This window comes from Stegodyphus dumicola, chromosome 7 (assembly GCF_044657685.1).
Source record: "Stegodyphus dumicola isolate Sdum_Otavi_A_Nest chromosome 7, ASM4465768v1".
NCBI classification, from domain to species: domain Eukaryota; kingdom Metazoa; phylum Arthropoda; class Arachnida; order Araneae; family Eresidae; genus Stegodyphus; species Stegodyphus dumicola.
In genome coordinates this window covers 47,454,685-47,475,191 of record NC_140774.1, presented here as the reverse complement: position 1 = coordinate 47,475,191, position 20,507 = coordinate 47,454,685, and the positions used below count along the sequence as shown (strand labels likewise).

Below are 20,507 nucleotides of genomic sequence, written 5' to 3'. Positions count from 1 at the left end.
AGTACAGACTGATTAAATTTGGAAGATAAATCTTAGGTTTTGTTCAACGGCAATACTTTAAGAAATGGCTATACGCATAGCCGCGAATATCATAAAGTTACCCAGAGGTGTCGCACAGCGGAAACAATTATCAGAGTGAATGGTTGAAATTTGTATGGAAGTGTAAGTTAATATCACGGATCTCGAATTTTTGGAAAAAATCCGCAAAGGATGTTTCTAATATTAACAAGAATGATAGTAGGAATGTTTTAATATTTTCAATAAAAAATAATGGAATTCAAAGTAAATAATGACAAAGCAGGATAGAAGAGTAAAGCTAATGTGGATAACTTTTGTATATTATTTCCTTTCCTTTAGTATAATATCAGATTTTATTTTTGCCCCTGAAATATCTTTAGCAAAGTAGAAATCGAAATCTCTATATTGCTTTGCTTGACAAGTGTCGAATTACTGAAGTGGTGTAAACTTGTTACATTAGAAATAGTTCGTTAGGAATTATGGGACTATTCTGGAGCAAGAGATAATAAGTTCAATACTTTGGGGTAATTTGCTGAATATAACTCCTAAGATGCCATCTGTTAAGAGTATGGGGTATTCTATTCTGTCGAAAATAAGAAACCAAGTCTACTAATTAATGACAATAAAAATAGATTTATGTTTTGTACACTTGTAAAACAACGTCAGATAAGGAGCTAATTTCTTACTATGAAGAGGCAACTAATCTTTCAAAGAAATTGTACGAATATTGATTAGTTTGGTGTTATGAAAACCAATATCTAAATAACAGTGAATTAGTGATTTAGTCGCATATTATGACGATCTGAAAATTGTGTTCCGAAAAACTTGAATGAAACAGCTACTGTGATGAGTAGCTGCAATAGCCACGTAAGGGCGCAAACGGAAGAATAAGAAAATCATTGTTTGTTAAATTTGGCTTTTAAATGCAATTGTCAGTTTAAATTAACTTTAAAAAATGCATATAAATCCACTAACTGCTTTAAGAGTGACGTATTCATTATGATTTATATACGAGGGCCATCCAGGAAGTAGATTACGTTTCCGTCTGTGTCCGCTAGGGGCGGGGCTAGCGCGGCCATCTTGGGGTGAGAGCGTTGCGCAGCTCAGTCTGCATCTAGCCGTGCTAGTGAGAGGTTCGTGCTGTGCTCCGTTCAGATACTGTGACGGTTTGAAATGTCTGCGTTAATTGAAAATCCCGCGAGGTGCGCTCAGTAATAAGGTTTCTGACTGCAAAAAACTGTAAACCGATAGAAATCTATCGGCAGCTTCGTGAAGTGTATGGGGACAACATTATCACTGAAGGTGGAGTGCGTCAGTGGGTCATAAGATTTCAAAATGGCCGAACCAATGTTCACGACGAAGATCGAAGTGGGAGACCCAGCATAGTGACCGCCGAACTTCTCGAAAAAGTCGATGCTAAAGTCCGTGAAAATCGAAATTTCACAATAATGGAACTTTCTTTGAGTTTTCCACAAATTTCGCGAAGTTTGTTGCACGAAATCATCAGCGAAACGCTTGGTTACCACAAGTTTTGTGCAAGATGGATTCCAAAAATCTTGACAGAGGACCACAAAAATCAGCGAATGGCTGCAGCGTTGAACTTTTTGGACGCTTACCATAAGGATGGTGACTCTTTACTCGATCGCATCGTTACTGGTGACGAAACATGGGTGAAACATGTGAACTGTGAAACGAAATTGCAATCAATGCAGTGGGGGCACACAAGTTCTCCCCAAAAACCCAAGAAATGCATGCAAACAATGTCGGCAAGGAAGATGATGGCGACTGTTTTTTGGGACAGAAAAGGTGTAATTTTGGTGGACTTCCTGGAAAGAGGCACTAAAATAAACTCTCAAAGGTATTGCCAAACTCTCCAAAAACTCAGAAGAGCAATTCAAAACAAGCTCAGAGGAATGTTGAGCTCTAAGATCTTGTTGATTCACGACAACGCCCGGCCCCACACGGCAAATGTCACTCGTAAAGTTCTTGAATCTTTTAAGTGGGAGTTGTTTCCTCATCCGCCGTACAGTCCCGACCTGGCACCGAGCGACTTCCACCTATTCCCAGCAATGAAGAAGTGGCTGGCTATGCAGCGTTTTGATGACGACGCACAGCTGCAAGAAGAGGTAACGAAGTGGTTGAAGGCGCAGGCGGCCGAATTTTTCGACGAAGGACTTTCCAAGCTCGTACATCGCTACGATAAATGCCTTAATTTGTATGGTGACTATGTAGAAAAGTAGTATTTGAGTGTGGCTTTCATCTGTATATAATAAAATTTGTTTCCTATACTTTATTTTTTTATTCCAAAACGTAATCTACTTTCTGGATAGCCCTCGTATGTTGATTTGCTATCGTTAACTATTCTTAAATACTTAGGTGTTTTTGAATGCTTTTTAGAATGTAATGTCTTCTTTATTAATTTTAATCCAATTATGAATGCTTAAATTGTACTTTTATAAATAACTATGCTGCGTTTAAGTGTATGAACATAACGTACACAATTTATGTACAATGCTGTAGTCTATTACTTTGAAATAGGCAGTTCAAGATTATTTCTTCTCCCAAAGGCAGTTCAAGATTATTTCTTCTTCCAAAACCATGACTCATAACCATAGAAATGATTGCTGCGGTTAAAAGGTCGAATCCTCTAATTTGCTAAGATCCCCAAATTTCCTCTGTGTGGTGACGATGATATATGTTATGATCGTAAATGAGGAGTGTCGCAATGACCTTGAAGCTCCTATTTTAAAGTAGCAGAATACAGTAGAAAGTTATAGTTTATTCCTTACGTCCTCTGCGTTAAAGGATTTAATCAGAATAATTGTGTCGTCTGCATATATAGTAATTTTAGTATTTAGTGAATTCGGTAGATTATTGATGAAGACAAGGAAGAACGCTGGCCCCAAAACAGACCTCTGATGTACTCCTAATTCTATTCAGATGAATCTTAGAAAAATTTTAGATCTTTATGTTATGTCGCATCAAGAGCAAAGAAGATTGCTTAATAAATTACGCCTTAATTTTTAAAGTATATATCATTAGTGTAATTTGAAATAAATTGAATTTTTTACTGCATGTGTCAGTAATAAATTTCATGAACCTCTTGCATCGTCAGTGTAATTAAGAAAACTTTTATACAATGTATTACACGTTTTGGGGCAGAATTATTTTATTCTGACGGCCGAAACATCCTAAATAAAGCCTTTCCAAAATTTTTGGAACTTACATTTGTTACTGTACTATGTGTCCATTATCCACTAGCTTTGATAAGTAATAACCGATTGTCACTCATCGAAAACTAAAATCTTTATACTGCATTCGATCTGGCTCCTAGTCAGCTGTCAGAGCGTTGCTATTTAAAGTTTTTTAATTTGTTTTTCAAATTTAATAAATGTGTAACTGTTTCGAAAACTGATCGATTTAAAGCACGCATTTTAACAATTTAAAGTTTAGTGATCTTATATCTTAATAACTTAAATCTTTATTTTAATTTTAAACAGTATATCTCATGGATTTCATTGAAAATGTATGCAATTTATAATATTTAACTGATAATTGTTTTGAATATTTACAGCACTTTTGTAATCAATAAAACATATTTCTAATGTCAGCCATTACGCACCTCGGTACAAAATAATCTGCGTTTTAACAGCTGTTTATTAATTTTAAAATTATAGCTCATTTATATAGCTTAAAATATGATATAATTAAAACTGATTACTTTTCGCAACACAGAATCATTTAGCTTTCATCCTGTATATATATATATATATATATATATATATATATATATATATATATTTACTTAAAGTAATATTGAGTATCTTATCTCCTAATATAAAGTTAGTAGAATGTATCTGAATGAAGTAACCCGGAAGCATTGAAATTGGATCCCGAAAATAATATTTTTAAAAGGAACTTGAATTTTAATTATGAAAATTCAATCTTATATATAAATCAATATATATTATTCAGTATCAATATACGTAGGTTGGGGCAAAAGTCATGGCAACTATTTTTTTTCTCGAAGATACCAGTCCGGTTGGAAAATGTGACATATGCAGATGAAAGGACAAGGTCTTAAATACATGAGAAGACAATGAATAGCACTGAAATATCGTAACACACGAATTTATTACGGTAGTATACAGGGAAATATGGCCTTCACCGTGCAAAAGAATGATAACACAATACACATAAAGTTGACATGATTCCCTGTAGTACCGTGCGGTCACTGTTCTGCCATGACGAACAAAGTGGCAAACAATGACACCCCTGACGTCATACGCGACGATCACCATCAATTTAACTGGGAAAGGATTCTGACGGACCTTCTACAGCCTTGGTGATCCAGGATGTCGCCACTCCGCGGAATGACATTTCAGTTCTGGTTTGTATGCCCTGGCCCAAAATTCATGGATGGTGATTATTCGTGAAAAGAATTGATCGCCGTCCTGTTGCCGCGTGCAAAGTGGTCGAAGCATATTGCATAGCAAACCGACATTTGAACTTCCGTCAGTGCATGCGGTACCCACCGCGAAGCGATTTTGCGTGGCTGTAGCTCATTACGCAATATCCTGTGGATGGTGCGTTTCTCGATGGCACTTCCCCTCTCTAACTTCAGTAACGTCCATCGTCTGTGTTCATCCATGAGTTGCTCGATGACGGCACACTCACCGGTCGTCCCGAACGTTGCTCACCACTGGTTGACACACGCCCTTGCTGAAACTTTCTTACCCACCGTCCTACTGTACGATAATGTAGGGCATTATTCCCAAGGGCTTCTATTAATTCACTGTGACATTCCATCGCATTTCTCCCTCCAAGAACGGCTATTTTGATGTAAGCACGCTGCTCAACACTGGTTATTTCCATCTTGCACGACATTCACCAACTGACTGATTTCAGAGCCCTCGCTACAACACAGCCGGCTATCACAGAGCCATCTGATGTTCTGCATACACACTATGACTGCAGAACTTTCAGATGACACATATATGTTTTGTGATCCGTTCACATATCTACAAGAAAAAAATAGTTGCCATGACTTTTGCCCCAACCCTCGTATATATATATATATTCAGTATCAATATATATATATATATTTCAAGTATTATCAATATATATATTATTATATATTCTTATATATATATATATATATATATTATAAAAAGTGTAACGTAAAATTTGAATATGAATAGCATAACTCATATTAAAGTGCAAGGTATTATCGCAAAAATAATGGGGCTCCTTGTGTTCCATTACATTAAAGACTAAAAACTTATTTTTTTAAAAATTCTACTTTAGATGACTAATATTTTTTAATATGCTTGAATGTCACTATGAATACAACAAATTAAAATTTTTCTCTGCTCATTACGCATCATTTAATTAATTTCTTGAATGCTTTTTTGCAAGATTTGTTTCATATCTTACCAAATTTGTTCAACACCGTCTCACTCTAAACATTTAAAAATATTTTCTTTATTTCAGGATAATTAAATGGCAGAATAATGCTCTAATAGCAAATGTGAAAACATAAATTGATTTTCCTAACCGAAAATATTGAAGTACATTCCGTCTGCAAATGTTATCTTATTCAAATGTACCGAATTCTTATCTCTAAAAACTTTTGAGTGGGTAAAAACAAAGATTTTCTGTAATTTCACCAACATAGAATTTTTACCTTGCCTCTCGGCTCTTATACAGAAAACTGGATTATATTTTAAGTAATCTCGGGATTAATAGATACTCAGTAAGTTTAATAACAGGTTATCGCAAGTTTCAGAGCACTCTACCTTCGAGAAATTTAATTATTATTTGTGACAATAATTTTTCGTTTCATTCAGTTTTGAGAGTCTTGAATTTTTTTTAGACTGAATTCTGCTTTGCTTCAAATATCGTTTAATTAAATTAAAAAGTGTTACATACTTTAGATGGCCAAGTCGCTTTCGTTTCTTTCTATTTTCAAATTAAAAACTAATTTTGAAGTCTTCTAATCACATCGCTTTCTTAAAGCAGTTATGAAAAGAAAATATTGAAATGTCGTAATTGCTAAGAAAGCTTTATTAAAGAGTTCAATGAGTTTTTTTTTTAATTTTATTTCTTGATTCAGAGCAAAATAGTGCTCAAAAGTTACGTTTTGTGATTATTGTTGATTAAGTTTCAATCTCAGTACGAAGACTTTTGTGCACAGTTTCGTTTCTTTAAAGAGAATAGATTAATTAAAATATTTTTTCAAAAAATATTGATATGAAAAAGACTAGAAAAAAAGGCCTATTTTAAAAATTTTGTTTTTAGAGTTTAATTTTAATGCATTTAAAATTTTGATGTTATTTCCAAAAATAAAAATCTCCCATCACTTATTCGAGACATTCTGTATTATGATGGCTGATTCTATTCTGTAACTGGCAACTGAATGGGCTGCCTGCGTAATTTTCCTATGTGTAGGCTTATATTCAGTCACTTTTCCTCGAAATTTCTCAGCGAAGGAATTCCTTCCCTCTGGCAAGTAACATTCGTTTGATGTAATAATCAACTTTACTCGATTTAACCTAATGAATATTAAACCTGTGGAGGAGAAAAATAGAAATAATCAACTTTATTTGATTTCATCTAACGACTATTAAACCTGCGGAGGAGAAAAAAACACAGCAAATTCAAAACGACGCAGCAAAATCAAAGAATAGTTCTAATGAACCGTTCATGGAAGAAAAACTTGTAACTATAGGAAATTAAATAAGGGAGAAAAATTTAAAGAATTTATGAGACGAGGGTTCCTTTTTTATTTTCTTATTCGGGGGAATAGAATTTACAGCATTTTTTTTTCTATTAGTAATCAAGGTACGTTTGCGAGTGAATTTCTTACATATAGGCAGGGCGTAATTTTTAAAATTAGAAGTGCCGGAATCCTATGGAAGATTCTCTCTCAGGAAAGAAAAGCATAAATAAATAAATAAATAAAATGAATAGTAACATAATTAATAACTACATATTTAAATAATTAAGTATTAAAATTAATAATTAATGATTAGCATAATTAAACTATTAATTTAATTAAATGTAAAGAGCTAAATAAACATATAGTGGTAATAACACGTTATTAAATAAATCGTAAATAATTAAATAATGAAATAAAGTACTGGATCTTGACTTATTTGGATTTTCGGCTAGAATTGCGATTTCACGTAAAAAATAAGAAATAGCTTAAGTATGCGGTTTAATTCAAGCTCTGAATATACTGTACTACTTCAAGGGATGATAGATATCAAAACCATTCTTTTTCTAGCACACCAATGAAAAATGTCAAAATGGTTAAAGCGTCACCAATGAAAATCCAGGGAATATAACTGATGATTAAAAATTTTAACTGATGACCTGTCGGTAAGAAAAAACAAGAAGAGTCTAATATTTTCTGACCAGAATCTCCTCTCAATACAATTCTAACTTCAAGCAGTCTATGACAAGGGAACAAATTTTCACCGAATCCGAGAGTTAGCTGAGAAAAGAGTTAACAAATGACAATTTGTTACCCGTCGTCTTTGGTTATATAGCTCCAAAGAGTGTGCAGGTGCTCTTTTCCGCGGGAAGACACTATCGTTGAAACGAAAAATTTACCACCTGTCATAGATTCATTGTACTTTCTGGAGAATAAGACTTTGACATGCTGGTGGGAGCTTTTCTTTCTTTACAAGTCTTGACCTCTCTTCAAGAGTTTGTTTCCCAAGGAAAGAGAACCTTGCATTAAGAAATTAGAATCGATATTTGATATAATTTTATTACTATAAATCAAATTTTCGAGATCATATTTCTGCTGAAATTCCTGTTCAGTTACATTAAAGAAATGCAGGAGCCTTCTTATTTAGGGCTGCGGTGCACTCCAGCTAGAATTATTTTTTATCCCCAAAACTAAAAAGCATCCGGCGCAATTAAAGCTCTACATATGGGCTTTACTGGCTGAAACTATAAACGTAGCGCTAACATCTCAGAGAATGGATGACAATTAATCATATCCCCACATATTATTCAATTATATATGAAATGTGTTTGTTTTCATCAATTTCCTTAAAAATATAGCATTTTATAATACCTCTAAGAATCCTTTTCGAGGTATTATTGTTTTCAGTTTCGATGACACCATATCGGATATGAATAGCTGACATTGTTCTTCCCGGTTAACGAAGTATAACACATTTCATTTACTTCCTATATTGTAAATGCATTTCTGAATGCAACGTTAAGTTAATAATTTAAAAGTCATTATATCTGGATTGTTTTTTTAACAGATATTTTACAATGTCCGTTTCTTGTAACTTAAATATCATAAAAAGTAGGTATCTATGATAATCGGTCGACTGTAATATTTTTAACTTTTCTTTCTTCAACGTCTGCATTGAAAATAAAAGCGAATGGCGACTATGAAGTTTTATAACAGATTAAAAGCCTTTATACGTATTTCATTTTTATACATTATTCAAACTGCAGTTTGATGTTTCAGTAGTTGATATATTTCTTTTTGTACCATTTTATTCTCCTGAAGAAATGAAACAACAACTGCCGGAGCTTTTAAAACTGAATTTTTGTTTTTAATTGACTTTTAATATTCCTCGATAGTCAAGATTTAGCTTAACGAGCCGACAACTGTAGATTTATTCTTATTAAAAACATTATCAAGACATTTATATGATATGTTATAATTTACTTTTTTCATTTTTTTATTTTTAAGAAACTTATGATATTTTGCTTCCATTAAAATTATGCAAAAAATCCTTCCCAGTTGATGCATTAGTTTTTCCTCAGGCTTTCTATACCCACAAAAATCTCTCTTGGATTACTCAATGAGACGGCCTTCTTAATGACTTAAATTCTAACCGGGTTTTGGCACCTGTCTGTAAAAATATAATTTCTGATTCTGTTTTCAGTTTATAGATGGTCTCGACGTACTTCGTTTCTTTCATTATTTTCTTTTCCCCCTTCGTTGTAAAGGATGGCATGATTAGGCGTCTGCATTTTCTCGAAAATTCTTCAGTCTCTCCTTCCATTCGCGACTTTTGTCTTTCATTTAGTTGCAGCTAAAGAAAGATAAAGTGTTTGAATTTCTGAAAGCGCTTCTGATAAAACAAAATCTAACCCGATTATCGTTGGAATTCCTTCAATTAGTTTTGCTTTGTGGGTAATTTTTTCTTATAAATATTCTGTTCCGATATTTATTACCCCCTATATGCAACAACATTTTTGGATGTTCAGCACAGATTTATGGAATCGCACAGAACACCAATCATGATCGTGATACTAACTAGTTCTTTTTATAAGCTTTTAATGAATTCATTCATGGTGTTTCATTGTGAGTGCGAGTTTTTCACCGATTTTTAACTTACTACGTGATAAGGCTGTCGAACTCAAAATTTGTATACACACTGTTTGTCGATGGCAATGCAATGCAATGAAGCGATTTTTTCAAAATTCGATTTCGACATTTTTAACGATTTTTCGCACATATCTTAATTGCATCATCGAATAAAGCGGAAATATGTCTTTTTAATGAAAGCTGTATGAAAACTAATTTGTGAATTATTTGACGAACGAAAATCATTTGATTTTTTAAGACTGTTCGACATTTATGGCTTTAAAATTTCAAACATTTAAAAATATATCTGATATAAAGTTTTGAAATTTTCGTAGATTATAAAACAAAGTTTTGCGCTCTTGATAAACAAGAATGATGAAAAATATTGATTGAGCTATTTTCTTACATATTTTTTAAAAGTGTTGCAGCCTTAAGTAGACGGAATTAAAAAGCGTTTTGAGTTTATCATCTTGGCGCGCTTAATGCCAACGTTAACCATCTTAGCGCATGTAGTGACGAATTGGAGATATTCGTTTTCTCATTTTAGCTTCAAGTAAAATGCTTCTTAAGTAACAATGTTATTACATCCAATTTCTAAAACTGAATATTCAAAGCGATTTCTTCATTTTCTGAATGACTTTCGGTAATATTTCTTATTTCATAATTTCCTTGTAATTTATTGCTTATGCTTCTAAACTAAAATTTTAAAACTTCTAAAAACTAAAATTTAATCATTGATAACGGGTAGTTGAGACTGAAAAACAGAAAATAATAATATGCAATTTTTTAAAAAATTTACACAATAAGCTTTTATATCAAATGGATAAAATAATTAATGAAATAAAAGGAGAAAATAATTTATCATACAGAGTCAGGGAAATAATAGATTAAATAATTCTATTGACAGAAAATCGTGAGATACCTAAGTAACGAAAGCTATTAGTTTATTTGCATTGTTAGATTCAGAAGCCATTATCCTTTCAAATTCTCCATTAATTTAATTCAAATTTATAAAACATTATATTCGTAAATTTATCATGTGCGCCCTCGCTTTTATTATGCACAATATAAAATTCTAGATTAATTTTGAAAGTAGAATTATTTAATCTATTATTCTCATTAAACTAAAATCGTTTTGCTCTTTCTATGCATTAATTATCATATCCATTTTAAATAAAAGCTTATTGTATAAAATCATTTTTGTTAATTGTACTTACAAGCAAAATTGCTGGGGTTTACTCAGTTCATTAACACTACTCTTAATTTAAAAGCTATTTGTTTTTTGTCCCTGTAATGTTTTGGTGTTTATTGTAATTGCACATTATTGAGTCCAAATATAATATTTATTTTTCATTGTCACTCATCTATTTTAAGGAAATCAAGAAAAGAAATTGACTTGCGTGAAAATTGTTTTCACATTCAACATTTTTTTATCTGTAATTCTAATAGATAGTTTAATAAAATCCCCTCTTTGATGAAGCTAAAGTAAAGAAATCCTCCTGTTATCTGTTAATGCTTCAATTACTATATTTTCTTCACCAGGCAGAACACTTTCGTCTACTATTTCCTTATGTGGTGGTTCACTCTTATTTAACTGCTTCATTTTCATAAAAAATAACAACTGGTAAAACCCATTCGTGGTTTTCTTAATAATGACAAACTCTTTAGATTAGGTAAAAAATTTTGTTATGCCTTTAGATGGCTGGTTTGGTTAGTTGAAGATAACAAAGCACACGAGGGCTATCGGCGGAAGGAAAAGGATGCCTTCATGGAAGACTTTAAGGACAACCGGCTCGTATCCAAGTTATACATGAGGAAAGCCACGAAAATGCACATGCAGCCAGCTGTTCGCCGAGATTCTAGCCTCGGTCGAACTATCAGTGTTCAGTGGTTTAGTGTAACCACTCATCTGCCGCCTAGTTAGTCAATTTACACTATTGGCAGTTAAAATACCTACATCAGAAGAAATACAGATAACAAAATGATATTTATTGGACGCATACATTATATTGGAAAGAACAAGTGATTACATTTACAGGAAATTCAAACGCATAGATCCTGAGAAATCAATACTCAGACAGCCACCTCTGGCAGTAATAACAGCATTTATCCGCCAGGGTCAGAGATTGTATTGCATGTACGGATACCGCAGGCCATGCAACTACAACACTATGACGCAGTTCATCTACAGTAGTGGATGGTCAGTTTTGGCGTGCCAAATGCTCAGCAATCACTGACCTCACATCTTTAATTGGTGACAAATCAGAACAAAGTGCTACTCGAACATCTTCTGTACTGAGGAAGGTCAGGACAGTACGGGCAACATGCGGTTGTGCATTTTTCTGCTGAAACAAAGCGTTAGAAAGTGTCGAAGACAATGTAGAACCAAAAGCCTTAACACGTCAGGAATATAACTGTTGCTGTTCCGGAAATGCCAATGACAAATGATTGAGACGTGTATCCAGTCGCACCCTATAACATCATCTAGCTGATGGGCCTGTATGACGATTTTCAATGCAAGCTGGCAATGTGCGTCTCCACGATCCTTCCCAAAACGGTTATGGCCACAGTAGTGTCGTATAAAGAACGGAGATCGTCTGTAAAGATGACGTGACTCCAGTTTTGCGTCCAGGCACGTCATCGATTACACCAATGAAGACACTCCTATTTGTGACGGAGCGTCAAGGGTACCGAAACCACGGTCACCTTGATGACAGTTCATGTTGCTGCAAATGTCGTTGAGCTGTTTGAGCAGAAACATGTTGTCTAGCATACGACTCCATTTTTCAACTTAGGGTTCGTGATATAGTAGTACGATCTCTTGTGGCCATGCGGATAAGATGTTTGCCTTGTTGGCTGTTATTGATGGGGAGCCGCTAAATTTTGTACAACGTTCCGTATGACAGTCCTGAAGTAATCGATTCCATATTCTGTGGATAGTAATTAGATCTCAACCAACAGGAGCAGCAATATTGCAGTTACATGCTGATAGACCTTTCTTCTTACATAAGGGACTGAAACAATTTTCTTTGTCGAAAACAACGTTCAAATGCAAACTGAGTATAGGAAAACTGCTGTCAAATCTTTGGTTTTCTACATATTGTAGGTGTCGCTATTGCTGCCTGCTCTGCGTGAATGCGCTGAAAAACAAATCATTTGCACATGACTGCATGTTCTCTCTGTTGTGTAGATTTCACATGTGTGACATACCGTCTTTCTGGTGTAGCAATTTTACTGGACTGTCATGTATATTTACATATAATACTCGAAAAGTATCTATTCCTGGATGCTTACATCAAGGGCTGAAGAAATACTATTAGAATACTTGTTTCATTAAGAAACCAAACTGCTTTAAAATTCCTTGGATGATTCGATGAACTATTTAGTTTTTTCTTGGTGATTTATCTTTGACTATGACTACAATAATATTTTCACCCTCAACTACAGGTATTTTTACTTCATATGGGGACTATACTTTATGATGTTTGAATGGCTTATCATAATAATAGACTTGTAATTGTCCTCGAAAAAAGAACTTTTACTTCCTTAAAAGCATCTCTTCAGCTAGGATTTCGCCCTCCCCCTGAAAAAAAAGAAGCTTTTTTATACAAAAGGGTAATAGATACAGCATTTCTAAGACCAATTTGAGTAAATGAAGTTTAAATTATCCATACCTATGACTTTCATAAACAATTTTGTATTGAAGAATAATGTTGCTTCATCATTAAAGTAGTGTAAATTTTTAATAAGAAATTTTTTTGTCTGAATTAATGCAGAATTAGTTCAGGCAACCAGTACTATAAATATAGCTCGACGAAACCCTTTTGCAGAGACTAACACTTGTCCTAGAAAAAGGTTACACGAGCACACCTTTTCTCTTTTCTAACGGCGCGTAAGATTTTTAATTAGAAATACATTAATAGATATTTGTTATTACAGTATTAATTAATATGCTAATTTAGAGGATTTAATTCATTATTATAATAAATATTAATGTTATATTTCAATAATAAAATTTTGTATGATATTTTACATCATTTAGAAATATTTGTTCCTGTGTCTGTCATCTGATTAAACACATTACTAGCCTCAGTTTGATTTCTTATCTTATTTTTACCGTCATTATGTTAATAAATCTTTTCACAATTTTTTTAATATTTGGAAAATTTCTTATCAGTCATACCATTTCTATAAATTTTTACCAGTTTTAAAAAATAAAATATGTTGTAAAGTGCAAAGATATCTGATTTATTATGTAGGCATATGAACTTAAAAACGTTGCTGAAAGAAAGAAAACAAGAAAGGGTTATAATTTTTTTTCTTTAAGTAGGATATTATAATTTAAAAATATCTGATCTGGACACCACATAACTTCCTAGTACGGATCATTAAATTATACACAATTTTATCTGCAATTTATTCAAACTTATTTTCTCGAATTTCGTTAGAGCTATACTTCTAATTCAGTCATTTCACTTCTCACTTCGCGGTAAAGCAAAAATATATAAAAACTCAATCTTCATTAAACTTGTAAACTACAGAAAACACCAACACCAAATATAGTTAGAACACTAAAACACCAAATACTGTTAAAAAAACAATTTTTACAATAAAAATTAGAATTTATATTCAAAAATAAGCAATTCGGCCAGCGGGAATGAAGACAAAATTTTCGGTGCACGGAATTCAAAGTTAACTTTTGGTCAAACTAAGCAAAAAGACACTGTAAATGGTGCACCAGCTGCCTTAATTCACTATTCTATTAGTTTTAAATGTAAACAAATGCTGGCCTCGTTAGGCTTAACTCCACTTAAACTTTTAAATCGTTGATAATTCTAAAACTATTGCATGAAGATTAGCTTATAAGGTATTTCTCCCGCCTTCTTAGCGAGCCTTCGTGGTGTAGTGGTCTGCATGCTCAGCGCGTAATTGGGAGGTCCGCCGCTCGATTCCCAACGAAGGCGTTGCATATTTTTCATCTTGCTTGCTCCCCCAAAAATACCTAATGTCTCTACAAACTAAAGGCATAAAACCTTAATCGGAACGTAAGAACAACATAATTCAATCACTTTTAAAATAAAAAGCGCAATTTTAAACATATAGGAATGAAAAAAGAACTCACTGAGCCGTGTAACAGAATGGCAGTATATTATACATGCGTTTGGTGTGGCCGATTGCAACGAAAAGGGTAGACGCTCGACTACATGTTATAACCAGAGGCGTAATTAGGGAGGTGCAAGGGTTTATATTTGCTCCCGAGCGCAGCATTCAAGGGGCACTAAATTGATACTAAGAAATTTTAGAGGAAACTTTTTTCCATTCTTAGCAAACAAGAGAGTGTCTTGAAATCTTCCAGTCTTCCAGTTGTTCTTGGGAGCTGAAGACCATAGCTAGTATTCTGGTTAGAGCCAGTCGCATATACAAAATTTCAACGTTCTACGGCTACTCGTTTTTGAGTTATGCGAGATATATATGTATAAGTCATGAAAACAAATCTCTTCTGAATCCATTTTATATTCATTTTACAATCCATTTCAGAATTTCGGAAAAAAAGAGTCCTTTATTCTGTCCATACATACAGATGTTACACAAAAACATCTTTCAAATGGATTAGAAAGCAGTCAAAATGGATAATTTTGTTAAAATATGGTACCCGAAATTTTTTCGATTACCATACTTCCTTTATATTGTACAAGCAAGTAAAAATCACAAATTAAAAATATGCATAAAAGTCTTTTTTACTGTTTGATTTGAAAAATGAAAAGAGCATTTTTTCAAAGCCGTAATATTAACTGTGCAGTTCTGTGAATTGTAAAACTAAAATGATTTCTGATTTTAGCAGACGATAAAACAAAATAAAAATTGCGTTTTACAAATAAAGAAAACAGAGCAGTGCTTTTCCGGAATGGAAACTTCATAAGAATGTTCTAAGGATGCGGATGCGAAAACGAGTAAGTTGGTTTAAGAAAGAATAGTTATATGTTTTTATTTCCGAAAGTCCAAATAAAATTTATTAATGTTATCAAAGATGGATGTTTATTAAGAACTAGGTTTTACTTTATTTCAATAAAGTGCAGTGAGATAAATTTAATCTCAATATGGAATGAATGGGAAGAAGAAATTTTACTCTGTGGCTTTTCACTTTTGTATGGAATGAAATTATTAAAGAAAGATATATTCACATGTCCATGCATGTGGTCCATGGAGTGCGCCAGTAGTTTGTAACATTTAAACGTCTATTTAAAAAACAAAATACAAACACTAAAATTCTAAATGAAGCAAAGAATTTTAGTGATAAAGTATTTAATTGAAGATTATGTCTGCAATACACCATTCTATGGGAATTAATATTGCCACTTGACCTGAAAGTTATCAGACGGTTCAGAAATAAGCTAACTTGTGGCTTGAAAACTGCGCTTTACTACTGTCTGTTAAAAATTAATTGAAAGCTATTTCCATATTTGAACAGTAACTACTCTTGTTATATATATGCTTGTTATATATAAGCGTTACGTGTGGTCTAAGTGTTCGACTTCAGCCTGAAAGATCCGACTGCAAGTTTCAATTTTTTTTTTCTTTTCTATTTCCAGATGGAGTACTGAACGTTTGGTCGGTGTGGACGTGTTGTGAATCTATGGATACACATATCACTCTCATGGTAAGATAAGTTTTGTTCTGCTTTCACGCCTTTCAAAAATTTGTGAAAACACTTTCAGTAACTTTAACCTGAATTAATAATTTTTGAGGTATTATAGCTGAAAATTATTTAATTTTTTTTTCCTGTTGTGTAGCAAAAACAAATGCCCAACAATGTCTTGAATTACTTAGACAAGGTGTAGTTGATATTTTTTTAGTGAAAAAACTTCACCTGGTGTTACTGTAGGATGCAATAATATAGCAGTTCCCTCTACTCCTTGGAATTTTTATTTTCCAAAAGTAATTTTAAATATACGATTTTATTATCTATATCTGAAATATCTAGAGACACAGTCTTAAACTAGTAGGTATACTGAAACAGTTCAGCTTAAAAATACGTTTAAATGTTCAAGGCGGATTTGATTGCATAGATCCTAAAACAATTTTAAAAATGCTTTTTTAAAATATTTTTGTTGCGTTTTTTAATATTTTAAAAAATTTTTTTAAATTTTAAATGGTAAAAATTTTTTTGAAATTTTTAATGGTAAAAATCTTTTTTTGAGATGTTACAGCGTAGTCCGAAGCTTTCGCTTTATAACTTTTCTGTATTAACACTTTCCCTTATATTGTAGAGACATTAGGTATTCTTTTTAAGTAGATACGATGAAAAATATGCAACGCTTTCGCCGGGAATCGAACCGCGGACCTCTCAGTTACGCGCTGAGCGTGCAGACCTCTACATCACGAAGGCTCGCTAAAAAGGCGGGAGAAATCGCTTTTTTAAAAGGCAATTTTTTATGGGACCCAATCGCCAAATCCTGGGTGAGGATCACCATCCAAGACCCTTTTAGTTCGGGCGCCACTGTAGAGACATTAGGTATTTTTAAGCAGGCAAGATGAAAAATATGCAACGCCTTCACCGGGAATCCAACCACGAAACTCTCAGTTACGCGCTGAGCGTGCAGACCACTATACCACGAAGGCTAAGGCGGGAGAAAGACCTTATAATGTAGCCTTATGAAATGATCAATACAATATATTCAAATAAAAACCATTTTAATGGAAAATGCTATAGCTATTTCATTAGAAAACAATTTATGTAAGTAGCAAATACAATGTCTATTAATAAAAAGCATTAAAATACGATTTTTTTCAAAAGAAAATGTTTTATTAACCGTTGGCAGACTAATACGATATTAAGCAGACTAGTAATAAAGCATTTAAATAGAATTTTAAATTAATAGATTGATGCTATATTAATTGCGGAATTATATTTATTGGTATTATATTACTTTATGAGAATGTACGTATTTGGATAAATAATTAGCAGTTTCTAAGTATAGTATTAAAAACATATGGACAAGGATATCCTTAAACTTCTTAATTTATCTGAAAATCTCCATACGAAATAGTCTAAATATTTAGATCGCACATATCTTTGAATAAGACACGTTTTTTTTTCAGCCTTTAATTTTTTTTTTTTCAATACTTCAAAATTTTAGCTCATGCTTTAGGTAGCTTATAAATTAGTCAATTATTGTATTATTTAGAGTTTTGAAACTATATGTGACATTTGTTTTAATATTCGGGCATATATGAGTATTGAAAAATGCATTTAAGCAGTTAGCAAAATACTAAATACTACGGGTAATAAAATTCGGGTAACCCGTTGTAATAATTTGTATAACCGAATAAACTTCTATTTTTAAAAAATGTGAGAAAAATTGTTCATTGTGTAATAAATCCAACGGTCAATATCTTGTCAATTTCGTATGAAGAGATTCGGAACTAATAGCAAGTAAGTAAAAATTCCGAAGGGAAAGGAAAAATACTTAGTTTGAAGAAATTTGTTGTGTATTTTATTCGGCTGAAGAGCCAGTGAAAAAGTTTAATTTTAAACCATTTTCTACTTTCGGTGTTACTAGTTCCGTAGAATATTAAGATCACGCTATAAAGAAGTCTGATTATCTTCACGAAAACAGACTTAATATTTTAAGTTGTTTTATACTGTATACATTATTTCTCTCATTAGTGAAAATTCCCTTCCTAACTTTTAAAAATTTACTATCTTTGCCATATTACAATACAATTTTTCTATCTGATAAATTAATTAAATCCTTAAAAAGGATAAATATTATGAAAAATCCAAATAATTTTTCTGCATTGATTAGAGTAGCTGAAATAACTTAAGTATTTTATGAAATAGAAAATGACGTATTAAGCATCTTCTGAAGGAAACATTCCATGTTTAGCATAATTTGAAATTTCATTAAAACCCAGGTAACCTAGGGTAATTGAAAGTGATAAAAAATAATATAAATGTGTGGAATATTATGATTGTGTATAAATGTCTGGAATGATTTTCTGAGTAATATATTTGTAGAAAGCGTCATTTAAAGGTATTGATGTAAGATGGAGTGAAATCTTTTCCTATGTGGAATTGTTTACGGTGGCGGTCTTTAATAGTATGCGATTATGAGATCCATTGAAACATCTATAACAACAACATGAAATTTAACTCATGATCGATAATAATGTCAATGAAAAGTTTGAAAACTCATAATAAAATCTGAACTGTTTACTTGTAAATTCATACTTGATTAATACTATTTCAAAGAAGTTTGGACGCTCCACCAGCGGCCGAGCGGTAAAATCGCTGAACACTGGTAGTTCGGTCCGAGATTGGAATCCCGCGAACGGGCTGGCTGCATGGGCGTTTTCGTGGTTTTCCTCATGTGTAACGTGTATACGAGCCAGTTTCCCTTAGAAAGCCCTCCACGAAGGCATCACTTCCCTTAGGCAGATAGCCCTAGTGTGCTTTGCCGTATTCTCAATACACCACCAAAGAAGTTTTGAATACAACCCATGTACTTTTAATTTTTCGTTTTGAGGGTAATATTTCTAAAGCTGTGTTTAAAAAGAATGAAACATAAAGATTTTCATCTTGGAAGAAAGATTTGATCATTTACTTATAGAGAGAAGGGGGGAAGAAAAAATAAAAGAAAATTATGTGAAATAAGAACTTTTTTAAAAGATATTTTCTGAGGATGATTTGAAAAAATCGCAAACTTTGACTGATTAACTTAATCTTACTTCCTGAAGCATGTTGAGTATCTTACACTGTATAGCTAACAGGTCCTTCGAAGCCTCCCTATATTGCCCACACTAAAAGGGTGACTAGAGAAAGAGGAACGAGACTCAGATGACGAATTATCACTCATCACATTTTTAGACGACAGATGCTGCAGAGCTATTTAGAACTTCTGAAACGAGACGTAGGAGAAAATCAGCTATGCCCTCACCGCGGTTCGAACTTCAGATCTTCCGATTATTAACCGGTTGTACTGCCTAGTTAAGCCACTACAGCATGCAGTATGTTAGGCGAAAATTCCTTAGAATGTTACATAAAAAAAGGGAATTTTTAATTAGAGTTTGCATTACAGAATTTACATTTATCGAAAGAACAAACTCTTTGATCTATTGCTGTTTACAGCGAAAGGGATTTTCTTAAAGAGTAAATGAATATTACATATTTTGTTAAATTATTTCAGTGCTGTCTTTTGGTGTTAACAAGACTAGATAAAGCGAACACTGAGTTTTTTTCTTTAGGGATAATTATGAAGCTGTTAAGAACCTGTAATATATGCTTCTATAAGCAGCTATTTTTGCTTCCATTAGTATCTATTTTATAAACTGTAGAATGAATTTCTAATTTTTTTTCTAAAATAAAGAATTTTGCTATAGAGAGCGACCGAATGCAATCGGATTTACTCGCTATCAAATAGAGCTGTGAAAAAGATATTGTTTGTTGAAAGAGGTGTAATACTTCTTTGGCGATATGAAGCATTTCCAATGATGGAACACAGCAATAACTTTTATTTAACACTCAAAAATGGCGACATACAAACAAAAAGAGAAAACATATTCTAACATTTAAAAATAATTTACATTCTTCGTGCGAGAGTCGCACGAGGCACTCGAGTCTGGTTTCAAATATTGCCATTCACAAATACCTTAATGTTCATCTAATTAAATTATTTATTTGAAACTACAAGATTTTAATAATATTTAAAGCTCTTACAACCTCTCCCCCAACGGAGAGACTTTTACCGAAGGGAAAAGTTCTGTAAAAATTCGAAAGTTTATAAGCTCGGCTTGCTGAATTGCTTAAAGAGTAAATGTAAATTCTCTTATAAAGTTACAAATTTCAGGTCAAAAATTTAAAGTTTTAAACAAATACTTTTACACCACATTTAAATAGGAAGAAATTGGACAGTTCAAATTAGTCTTCCTTTTTTTTCTTGACGGTGCCTAGATCTCTTCCATGTTGGATCAGTTCCTCGGCTATAATTCACTACAAAGCCTTTCCTCAGTTCATTTGTGCCTTTCGGATAATATTCAATTTTCATTTGCTTTCGACAATTGTTTTCTTCGTGTATTAGTAGCGGCTTTGATATTAAATCGAAAGCCGAAAGATGATGATAACGTTGCATTGCAAAATGATTCT

At 32.8% G+C, this 20,507-nt stretch overlaps 1 protein-coding gene across 1 annotated transcript in view; it reads left to right on the top strand.

Annotated features, from left to right (window-relative positions):
- LOC118181212 (glucose transporter type 1-like) overlaps nt 1–20,507 on the top strand; it is a 289,653-nt gene that overhangs the window by 9,480 nt on the left and 259,666 nt on the right. The window contains exon 2 of the mRNA XM_035350293.2: nt 15,955–16,022. The gene's annotated coding sequence lies outside the window, so the exon portion shown is untranslated. The remainder of the gene's footprint in view (nt 1–15,954; nt 16,023–20,507) is intronic.